The sequence below is a fragment of the Schistocerca gregaria genome, chromosome 9 (assembly GCF_023897955.1).
Source record: "Schistocerca gregaria isolate iqSchGreg1 chromosome 9, iqSchGreg1.2, whole genome shotgun sequence".
Lineage (NCBI taxonomy): Eukaryota > Metazoa > Arthropoda > Insecta > Orthoptera > Acrididae > Schistocerca > Schistocerca gregaria.
In genome coordinates this window covers 17,000,619-17,013,069 of record NC_064928.1, presented here as the reverse complement: position 1 = coordinate 17,013,069, position 12,451 = coordinate 17,000,619, and positions in this window count along the sequence as shown.

Below are 12,451 nucleotides of genomic sequence, written 5' to 3'. Positions count from 1 at the left end.
CACATTGTCTACGCTTTGATCGATTCCTGGAAGACCAGTAGTAGTTTCGGAAGAACATCTGTAGGCATTCTGTAATCTGTGGACATTCAGAGTGTTGAGCAAACACAAAAATTGCATCGGCATTGAATACAATAAGTACCATGCGGAATTCTCTCCATGGGAGTAATGTCTTAAAATGTCTACGTTTTGATCGTTCCCTGGATGACCAGTAGTTGTTTCCAAAGCACATCTGGAGGCATTCTGTAATCTGTGGACCTTCAGAGTGTTGATGAAACACAAAAATTGCACCGGCATTGAATACAATAAGCAACATGCGGACTTTACTCCATGGGAGTAATGTCTCAATTTGTCTACGCTTTGATCGATACCTGGAAAACCAGTAGTAGTTTCCGAAGCACATCTGGAGGCATTCTGTTATCTGTGGATCTTCAGAGTGTTGATGAAACACAAATATTGCATCGGCATTGAATACAATAAGCACCTTGAGGACTTTTCTCCATGGGAGTAATGGCTTAAATTGTCTACGCTTCGATCGTTCCCTCGAAGACCAGTAGTTGTTTCCGAAGCACATCTGGAGGCATTCTGTAATCTGTGGACCTTCAGAGTGATGATGAAACACAGAAACTGCAACGGCATTGACTACAATAAGTACAATGAGAACTGTTTTCCATGGGAGTAATGTCTTAAACTGTCTACGCCTTGATCTGCCCTGGAAGACCTGTATCAGTTTCCGAAGCACATTTGTAGGCATTCCTTAATCTGTGTACCTTCAGAGTGTTGCTGAACCACAAAAATTGCATCGGCATTGAATAAAATAAGCACCATGCGGGTTTTTCTCCATGGGAGTAATGTGTTAAACAGTCTATGCTTTCATCGTTCCCTGAAAGACCAGTAGTTGTTTCCGATGCGCATCTGGACTCATTCCGTAATCTGTGGACCATCAGTGTGATGATGAAACACAGGAACTGCATCGGGATTGAATGTAACAGTCACCATGCGGAATTTTCTCCATGGGAGTAATGTCTAATTTGTCTACGCTTTGATCGATTCCTGGAAGACCAGTAGTAGTTTCCGAATCACATCTGTAGGCATTCCGTAATCTGTGGAACTTCAGTGTTGATGAAACACAATAATTGCATCTGCAATGAATACAATATGCACCACTGGGAATTTCTCCATGGGAGTAATGTCTTAAACTGTCTACGCTTTGATCGTTCCCGGGATGACTAGTAGTTGTTTCCGAACCACATCTGGAGGCATTCTGTAATCTGTGGACCTTCAGAGTGTTGATGAAACACAAATATTGCATCGGAATTGAATACAATAAGCACATTGAGGACTTTTCTCCATGGGAGTAATGTCTTAAACTGTCTACGCTTTGATCGTTCCCTGGAAGACCAGTAGTTGTTTCCGAAGCACATCTGTAATCATTCCGTACTCTATGGACCTTCAGAGTGTTGATGAAGCACAAAAATTGCATCGGCATTGAATACAATAAGCACCATGCGGACCTTTCTCCAAGGGAGAAATGTCTTAAACTGTCTACGCTTTGATCGATTCCTGGAAGACCAGTAGTAGTTTCTGAAGCACATCTGTAGGCATTCTGCAATCTGTGGACCTTCAGAGTGTTGATCAAACACAGAAATTACATCGGCATTGAATACAATAAGCACCATGCGTACTTCTCTATATGGGAGTAATGTCTTAAACTGTCTACGCTTTGATCGATTCCTTTAAGACCAGTAGTAGTTTCCGAAGCACATCTGGAAGCATTTTGTAATCTGTGTACCTTCAGAGTGTTAATTAAACACAGATATTGCATCGCGATAGAATGTAACAGTCACCATGCGGACTTTTCTCCATGGGAGTAATGTGTTAAACAGTCTATGCTTTGATCGTTCCCTGGAAGACCAGTAGTTGTTTCCGATGCACATCTGGACTCATTCCGTAATCTGTGGACCATCAGAGTGATGATGAAACACAGGAACTGCATCGGGATTGAATGTAACAGTCACCATGCGGACTTTTCTAGATGGGAGTAAAGTCTCAATTTGTCTACGCTTTGATCGATTCCTGGAAGACCAGTAGTAGTTTCCGAAGCACATCTGTAATCATTCCGTAATCTGTGGACCTTCAGGGAGTTGATGAAACACAAAAATTGCATCTGCATTGAATACAATAAGCACCATGCGTAATTTTCTCCAAGGGAGTAATGTCTCAAACTTTCTACGATTTGATCGATCCCTGGAAGACCAGTAGTAGTTTCCGAAGCACATCTGTAATCATTCCGTAATCTGTGGACCTTCAGATTGTTGATGAAACACAAAAATTGCATCGGCATTGAATACAATAAGTACCATGCAAACTTTTCTCCATGGGAGTAATGTCTTAAACTGTCTACGCTTTGATCCGTTCCCTGGAAGACCAGTAGTAGTCTCCGAAGCACATCTGGAGGCATTGTGTAACCTGTGGACCATCAGAGTGTTGACGAAACACAGAAACTGCATAGGGATTGAATACAGCAGGCACCATGCGGACTTTTCTCCATGGGAGTAAAGTCTTAATCTGTCTACGCTTTGATCGTTCCCTGGAAGACCAGTAGCAGTTTCCGAAACACATCTGTAGGAATTCCGTGAACTGTGGACATTCAGAGTGTTGATGAAACACAAATATTGCATCGGCATTGAATACAGTAAGTACCTTGCGGACGTTTCTCCATGGGAGTAGTGTCTTAAACTGTCTACGCTTTGATCGTTCCCTGGAAGACCAGAATCAGTTTCCGAAGCACATCTGTAGGCATTCCTTAATCTGTGTACCTTCAGAGTGTTGATGAAACACAAAAATTGCATTGGCATTGAATACAATAAGCACCATGCGGACTTTTCACCATGGGAGTAATGTCTTAAACTATCTACGCTTTGATCGATTCCTGGAAAACCAGCAGTAGTTTCCGAAACACATCTGGAGGCATTCTGTAATCCGTGGACCTTCAGAGTGTTGATGAAACACAAAAATTGCATCGGCATTGAATTCAAAAAGCACCATGCGGACTTTTCTCCATGGGAGTAATGTCTTAAACTGTCTACGCTTTGATCGATTCCTGGAAGACCAGTAGTAGTTTCTGAAGCACATCTGTAGGCATTCTGTAATCTGTGGACCTTCAGAGTGTTGATCAAACACAAAAATTGCATCGGCATTGAATACAATAAGCACCATGCGAACTTTTCTCCATGGGAGTAATGTCTTAAACTGTCTACGCTTTGATCGATTCCTTTAAGACCAGTAGTAGTTTCCGAAGCAGATCTGGAAGCATTTTGTAATCTGTGTACCTTCAGAGTGTTGATTAAACACAGATATTGCATCGCGATAGAATGTAACAGTCACCATGCGGACTTTTCTCCATGGGAGTAATGTGTTAAACAGTCTATGCTTTGATCGTTCCCTGGAAGACCAGTAGTTGTTCCCGATGCACATCTGGACTCATTCCGTAATCTGTGGACCATCAGAGTGATGATGAAACTCAGGAACTGCATCGGGATTGAATGTAACAGTCACCATGCGGTTTTTTCTAGATGGGAGTAATGTCTCAATTTGTCTACGCTTTGATCGATTCCTGGAAGACCAGTAGTAGTTTCCGAAGCACATCTGTAATCATTCCGTAATCTGTGGACCTTCGAAGAGTTGATGAAACACAAAAATTGCATCTGCATTGAATACAAAAAGCACCATGCGTAATTTTCTCCATGGGAGTAATGTCTCAAACTGTCTACGATTTGATCGATCCCTGGAAGACCAGTAGTAGTTTCCGCAGCACATCTGTAATCATTCCGTAATCTGTGGACCTTCAGAGTGTTGATGAAACACAAAAATTGCATCGGCATTGAGTACAAGAAGCACCATGCGGACTTTTCTCAATGGGAGAAATGTCATAAACTGTCTACTCTTTGATCGATACCTAGAAAGCCAGTAGTAGTATCCGAAGCACATCTGGAATCATTCTGTTATCTGTGGAACTTCAGAGTGTTGATGAAACAAAAATATTGCATCGGCTTGAATACAATAAGCACCTTGATGACTTTTCTCCATGGGAGTAATGGACTTAACTGTCTACGCTTCGATAGTGCCCTCGAAGACCAGTAGTTGTTTCCGAAGCACAGATGGAGGCATTCTGTAATCTGTGGACCATCAGAGTGTTGATGAAACACAGAAACTGCATCGGGATTGAATACAACAGGCACCATGCAGACTCTCCTCCATTTGAGTAATGTCATAAACTGTTACGCTTTGATCGTGCCCTGAAAGACCGGTAGCAGTTTCCGAAGCACATCTGTATGCATTCCGTAATCTGTGGACCTTCTGAGTGTTGATGAAACACAAAAATTGCATCGACATTGAATACAATCAGCACTATGCGTACTTTCCTCCTTGGGAGTAATGTCTTAAATTGTCTTCGCTTATTAGATTCCTGGAAAACAAGTAGTAGTTTGCGAAGCACATCTGGAGGCATTCTGTAATCTGTGGACCTTCAGAGTGTTGATGAAACACAGAAATTGCATCGGCATTGAATACAATAAGCACCATGCGTACTTTTCTCCATGGGAGTAATGTCTTAAACTGTCTACGCTTTGATCGATTCCTTTAAGACCAGTAGTAGTTTCCGAAGCACATCTGGAGGCATTTTGTAATCTGTGTACCTTCAGAGTTTTGATTAAACACAGAAATTGCATCGCGATAGAATGTAACAGTCACCATGCGGACTTTTCTCCATGGGAGTAATGTGTTAAACAGTCTATGCTTTGATCGTTCCCTTGAAGACCAGTAGTTGTTTCCGATGCACATCTGGACTCATTCCGTAATCTGTGGACCATCAGAGTGATGATGAAACACAGGAACTGCATCGGGATTGAATGTAACAGTCACCATGCGGACTTTTCTCCATGGGAGTAATGTCTCAATTTGTCTACGCTTTGATCGATTCCTGGAAGACCAGTAGAAGTTTCCGTAGCACATCTGTAGGCATTCCGTAATCTGTGGACCTTCAGAGTGTTGATGAAACACAAAAATTGCATCGGCATTGAATACAATAAGCACCATGCGGACTTTTCTAAATGGGAGTAACGTCTTAAACTGTCTACGCTTTGATCGATTCCTGGAAAACAAGTAGTAGTTTCCGAAGCACATCTGGAGGCATTCTGTTATCCGTGGACCTTCAGAGTGTTGATGAAACACAAAAATTGCATCGGCATTGAATACCATAATCACTATGCGGACTTTTCTCCATGGGAGTAATGTCTTAAACTGTCTACGTTTAGATCGATTCCTGGAAGACCAGTAGTAGTTTCTGAAGCACATCTGGAAGCATTCTGTAATCTGTGTACTTTCAGAGTGTTGATTATACAAAGAAATTGCATCGGGACAGAATGTAACAGTCACCATGCGAACTTTTCTCCATGGGAGTAATGTCTTGAACAGTCTACCCTTTGATCGTTCCCTGGAAGTCCAGTAGTTGTTTCCGATGCACATCTGGAGGCATTCCGTAATCTGTGGACCTTCAGAGTGTTGATGAAACAGAAAAATTGCATCTGCATTGAATACAATAAGCACCATGCGTAATTTTCTCCATGGGAGTAATGTCTTAAACTGTCTATGCTTTGATCGATTCCTTTAAGACCAGTAGTAGTTTCCGAAGCACATCTGGAGGCATTTTGTAATCTGTGTACCTTCAGAGTTTTGATTAAACACAGAAATTGCATCGCGATAGAATGTAACAGTCACCATGCGAACTTTTCTCCATGGGAGTAATGTGTTAAACAGTCTATGCTTTGATCGTTCCCTTGAAGACCAGTAGTTGTTTCCGATGCACATCTGGACTCATTCCGTAATCTGTGGACCATCAGAGTGATGATGAAACACAGGAACTGCATCGGGATTGAATGTAACAGTCACCATGCGGACTTTTCTCCATGGGAGTAATGTCTCAATTTGTCTACGCTTTGATCGATTCCTGGAAGACCAGTAGTAGTTTCCGAAGCACATCTGTAATCATTCCGTAATCTGTGGACCTTCAGAGTGTTGATGAAACACAAATATTGCATCGGCATTGAATACAATAAGTACCATGCGGACTTCTCTCCATGGGAGTAATGTCTGAAACTGTCTACGCTTTGATCCGTTCCCTGGAAGACCAGTAGTAGTCTCCAAAGCACATCTGGAGGCATTGTGTAACCTGTGGACCATCAGAGTGTTGAGGAAACACAGAAACTGCATAAGGATTGAATACAGCAGCACCAAGCGGACATTTCTCCATGGGAGTAATGTCTTAAACTGTCTACGCTTTGATCGATTCCTGGAAGACCAGTAGTAGTTTCTGAAGCACATCTGGAGGCATTCTATAATCTGTGGACCTTCAGAGTGTTGATGAAACACAAAAATTGCACCGGCATTGAAAGCAATATGTACGATGCGGAATTTTCTCCAAGGTAGTAATGTCTCAATCTGTCTATGCCTTGATCGTTTCATGGAAGACCAGTAGTAGTTTCTGAAGCACATGTGGGGGAATTCTGTAATCTGTGGACCTTCAGAGTGTTGATGAAACACAAAAATTGCATCGGCATTGCATACAATAAGTACCATGCGGACTTTTCTCCATGGGAGTAATGTCTTAAACTGTCTACGATTTGATCGTTCCTTGGAAGACCACTATCAGTTTCCGAAGCACATCTGTAGCCATTCCGTAATCTGTGGACTTTCAGAGTGTTGATGAAACACAAAAATTGCATCTTCATTAAATACAATAAGTACCATGCGGACTTTTCTCCATGGGATTAATGTCTTAAACTGTCTACGCTTTGATCGTTCCCTGGAAGATCAGTAGTTGTTTCCGAAGCACATCTGGAGGCATTCTGTAACCTGTGGACCTTCTGAGTGTTGATGAAACACTAAAACTGCATCGGCATTGAATACAATAAGCACCATGCGTACTTTTCTCCATGGGAGTAATGTCTCAAACTGTCTACGGTTTGATCGATTCCTGGAAGACCAGTAGTAGTTTCTGACGCACATCTGGACTCATGTTGTATTCTGTGTACCTTCAGAGTGTTGATTAAACACTGAAATTGCTTCACGATGGAATGTAACAGTCATCATGCGGACTTTTGTCCATGGGAGTAGTGTCTTAAAAAGTCTATGCTTTGATCGTTCCCTGGAAGACCAGTAGTTGTTTCCGATGCACATCTAAACTCATTCCGTAATCTGTGGACAATCAGAGTGATGATGAAACAACGAAACTGCATCGGTATTGAATATAACAGTCACCATGCGAACTTTTCTGCATGGGAGTAATGTCTCAATTTGTCTACGATTTGATTGATTCCTGGAAGACCAGTAGTAATTTCCGAAGCACATCTGGAGGCATTCTGTTATCTGTGTCCCTCAGAGTGTTGATTAATCACAGAAATTGCATCGGGATAGAATATAACAGTCACCATGCGGACTACTCACCATGGGAGTAATGTCTTAAACTGTCTACGCTTTAATCGTTCCATGGAAGACCAGTAGATGTTTCCGAAGCACATCTGTAGGCATTTCGTAATCTGTGGACCTTCAGAGTGTTGATGAAGCACAAAAATTGCATCGGCATTGTATACAGTAAGCACGATGGGGACTTTTCTCCAAGGGAGAAATGTCTTAAACTGACTAGGCTTTGATCGTTCCCTGGAAGACCAGTAATAGTTTCCAAAGCACATCTGTAGGGATTCTGTAATCTGTGGACCTTCAGAGTGTTGATCAAACACAAAAATTGCATCGGCATTGAAAACAATAAGCACCATGCGGACTTTTCTCCATGGGAGTAATGTCTTAAACTGTCTACGCTTTGATTGATTCCTGGAAAACCAGTAGTAGTTTCCAAAGCACATCTGTAGGCATTCCGTAATCTGTGGACCTTCAGAGTGTTGATGAAACACAAAAATTGCATCGGCATTGAATACAATAAGTACCATGCGGACTTTTCTCCGTGGGAGTAATGTCTTAAACTGTCTACGCTTTGATCGATTCCTGGAAGACCAGTAGTCGTTTCTGAAGCACATCTGGAGGCATTTTGTAATCTGTCTACCTTCAGAGTGTTGATTAAACACAGAAATTGCATCGGGATAGAATATAACAGTCACCATGCGGACTTTTTTCCATGGGGGTATTGTCTTAAACTGTCTACGCTTTGATCGTTCCCTGGAAGATCAGTAGTTGTTTCCGAAGCACATCTGGAGGCATTCTGTAACCTGTGGACCTTCTGAGTGATGACGAAACACAAAAACTGCATCGGCATTGAATACAATAAGCACCATGCGGACTTTTCTCCATGGGAGTAACGTCTAAAACTGTCTACGGTTTGATCGATTCCTGGAAGACCAGTAGCAGTTTCCGAAGCACATCTGTAGGCATTCCGTAATCTGTGGACCTTCCGGTTGTTGATGAAACACAAACATTGCATCGGCATTGAATACAATAAGTACCATGCGGAATTTTCTCCATGGGAGTAATGTCTTAAACTGTCTACGATTTGATCGATTCCTGGAAGACCTGTAGTAGTTTCCGAAGCACATCTGGAGGCATTCTGTAATCAGTGGACTTTCAGAGTGTTGATGAAACACAAAAATTGCATCGGCATAGAATACAATAAGCACCATGCGGACTTTTCTCCATGGGAGTAATGTCTTAAACTGTCTACGCTTTGATGGTTCCCTGGATGACTAGTAGTTGTTTCCGAAGCACATCTGGAGGCATTCTGTAATCTGTGGACCTTCAGAGTGTTGATGAAACACAAAAATTGCATCGGCATTGAATACAATAAGCATCATGCGGACTTTTCTCCATGGGTGTAATGTCTTAAACTGTCTACGCTTTGATCGATACCTGGAAAGCCAGTAGTAGTTTCCGAAGCACATCTGGAGGCATTCTGTAATCTGTGGTCCTTCAGAGTGTTGATGAAACACAAAAATTGCATCGGCTTTGAATACAATAAGCACCATGCGGACTTTTCTCCATGGGTGTAATGTCTTAAACTGTCTACGGTTTGATCGATACCTGGAAAGCCAGTAGCAGTTTCCGAAGCACATCTGGAGGCATTCTGTTATCTGTGGTTCTTCAGAGTGTTGATGAAACACAAATATTGCATCGGCATTGAATACAATAAGCACCTTGAGGACTTATCTCCATGGGAGCAATGGCTTAAACTGTCTACGCTTCGATCGTACCCCGAAGACCAGTAGTTGTTTCCGAAGCACAGATGGAGGCATTCTGTAATCTGTGGACCTTCAGAGTGGTGATGAAACACAAAAATTGCATCGGCATTGATTACAATAAGCACCATGTGGACTTTTCTCCATGGGTGTAAAGTCTTAAACTGTCTACGCTTTGATCGTTCCCTGGAAGACCAGCAACAGTTTCCGAAACACATCTGTGGGCATTCCGTAATCTGTGGACCTTCAGAGTGTTGATGAAACACAAAAATTGCATCGGCATTGAATACAATAAGCACCATGCGGACTATTCTCCATGGGAGTAATGTCTAAAACTGTCTACGGTTTGATCGATTCCTGGAAGACCAGTAGCAGTTTCCGAAGCACATCTGTAGGCATTCCGTAATCTGTGGACCTTCAGAGTGTTGATGAAACACAAACATTGCATCGGCATTGAATACAATAAGCACCATGCGGACTTTTCTCCATGGGAGTAATGTCTTAAACTGTCTACGCTTTGATGGTTCCCTGGATGACTAGTAGTTGTTTCCGAAGCACATCTGTAGGCATTCTGTAATCTGTGGACCTTCAGAGTGTTGATGAAACACAGAAACTGCATTGGGATTGAATACAACAGGCACCATGCGAACTATTCTCCAAGGGACTAATGTCTCAAACTTTCTTACGATTCGATCGATTCCTGGAGGACCAGTGGTAGTATCCGAAATACATGTGTAATCATTCCGTAATCTGTGGACCTTCAGAGTGTTGATGAAACACAGAAACTGCATCGGGATTTAATACAACAGGCACCATGCAGACTTATCTCCATGGGAGTAATGTCATAAACTGTCTACGCTTTGATCGATACCTGGAAAGCCAGTAGTAGTTTCCGAAGCACATCTGGAGGCATTCTGTCATCTGTGGACCATCAGAGTGTTGATGAAACACAAAAATTGCATCGGCATTGAATACAATAAGCACCATGCGGACTATTCTCCATGGGAGTAATGTCTAAAACTGTCTACGGTTTGATCGATTCCTGGAAGACCAGTAGCAGTTTCCGAAGCACATCTGTAGGCATTCCGTAATCTGTGGACCTTCAGAGTGTTGATGAAACACAAACATTGCATCGGCATTGAATACAATAAGCACCTTGAGGACTTTTCTCTATGGGAGTAATGGCTTAAACTGTCTACGCTTCGATTGTTCCCCCAAGACCAGTAGTTGTTTCCGAAGCACAGATGGAGGCATTCCGTAATCTGTGGACCATCAGAGTGTTGACGAAACACAGAAACTGCATCGGGATTTAATACAACAGGCACCATGCAGACTTATCTCCATGGGAGTAATGTCATAAACTGTCTACGCTTTGATCGATACCTGGAAAGCCAGTAGTAGTTTCCGAAGCACATCTGGAGGCATTCTGTCATCTGTGGACCATCAGAGTGTTCATGAAACACAGAAACTGCATCGGGATTTAGTACAACAGGCACCATGCAGACTTATCTCCATGGGAGTAATGTCATAAACTGTCTACGCTTTGATCGTTCCCTGAAAGACCGGTAGCAGTTTCCGAAGCACATCTGTATGCATTCCGTAATCTGTGGACATTCTGAGTGTTGATGAAACACAAAAATTGCATCGACATTGAATACAATAAGCACGATGCGTACTTTTCTCCTTGGGAGTAATGTCTAAAACTGTCTACGCTTTGATCGCACAGTGGAAGACCAGTAGTAGTTTCCGAAGCACATCTGGAGGCATTCTGTAATCTGTGGACCTTCAGAGTGTTGATGAAACACAGAAACTGCATTGGGATTGAATACAACAGGCACCATGCGAACTATTCTCCAAGGGACTAATGTCTCAAACTTTCTTACGATTCGATCGATTCCTGGAGGACCAGTGGTAGTATCCGAAATACATGTGTAATCATTCCGTAATCTGTGGACCTTCAGAGTGTTGATGAAACACAAAAATTGCACCGGCATTAAAAGCAATATGTACCATGCGGAATTTTCTCCAAGGTAGTAATGTCTCAATCTGTCTACGCCTTGATCGTTCCATGGAAGACCAGTAGTAGTTTCTGAAGCACATCTGGGGGCCTTCTGTAATCTGTGGACCTTCAGAGTGTTGATGAAACACAAAAATTGCACCGGCATTACATACAATATGTACCATGCGGACTTTTCTCCGTGGGAGTAATGTCTTAAACTGTCTACGCTTTGATCGTTCCCTGGAAGACCAGTATCAGTTTCCGAAGCACATCTGTAGGCATTCCGTAATCTGTGGACCTTCAGAGTGGTGATGAAACACTAAAATTGCATCGGCATTAAATACGATAAGTACCATGCGGACTTTTCTCCATGGGAGTAATGTCTTAATCTTTCTACGCTTAGATCGTTCCCTGGAAGACCAGTATCAGTTTCCGAAGCTCATCTGTAGGCATTCCTTAATCTGTGTACCTTCCGAGTGTCGATTAAACACTGAAATTGCATCGGGATAGAATATAACTGTCACCATGCGGACTTTTTTCCATGGGGGTATTGTCTTAAACTGTCTACGCTTTGATCGTTCCCTGTAAGACCAGTAGCAGTTTACGAAGCACATCAGTAGCCATTCCGTAATCTTTGGACCTTCAGAGTGTTGATGAAAGACAAAAATTGCATCGGCATTGAATACAATAAGTACCATGCGGAATTTTCTCCATGGGAGTAAAGTCTTAAACTGTCTACGCTTTGATCGATTCCTGGAAGACCTGTAGTAGTTTCCGAAGCACATCTGGAGGCATTCTGTAATCTGTGGACCTTCAGAGTGTTGATGAAACACAAAAATTGCATCGGCATTGAATACAATATGCACCATGCGGACTTTTCTCCATGGGAGTAATGTCTTAAACTGTCTACGCTTCGATCGATACCTGGAAAGCCAGTAGTAGTTTCCGAAGCACATCTAGAGGCATTCTGTAATCTGTGTACCTTCTGAGTGTTGATTAAACAAAGAAATTGCTTCGGGATAGAATATAACAGTCACCATGCGGTCTTTTCTCCATGGGAGTAATGTCTTAAACAGTCTACGCTTTTGATCGTTCCCTTTAAGACCAGTAGTTGTTTGCGAAGCACACCTGGAGGCATTCTGTAATCTGTGGACCTTCAGAGTGTTGATGAAACACAAAAATTGCATCGGCATTGAATACAATAAGTACCATGCGG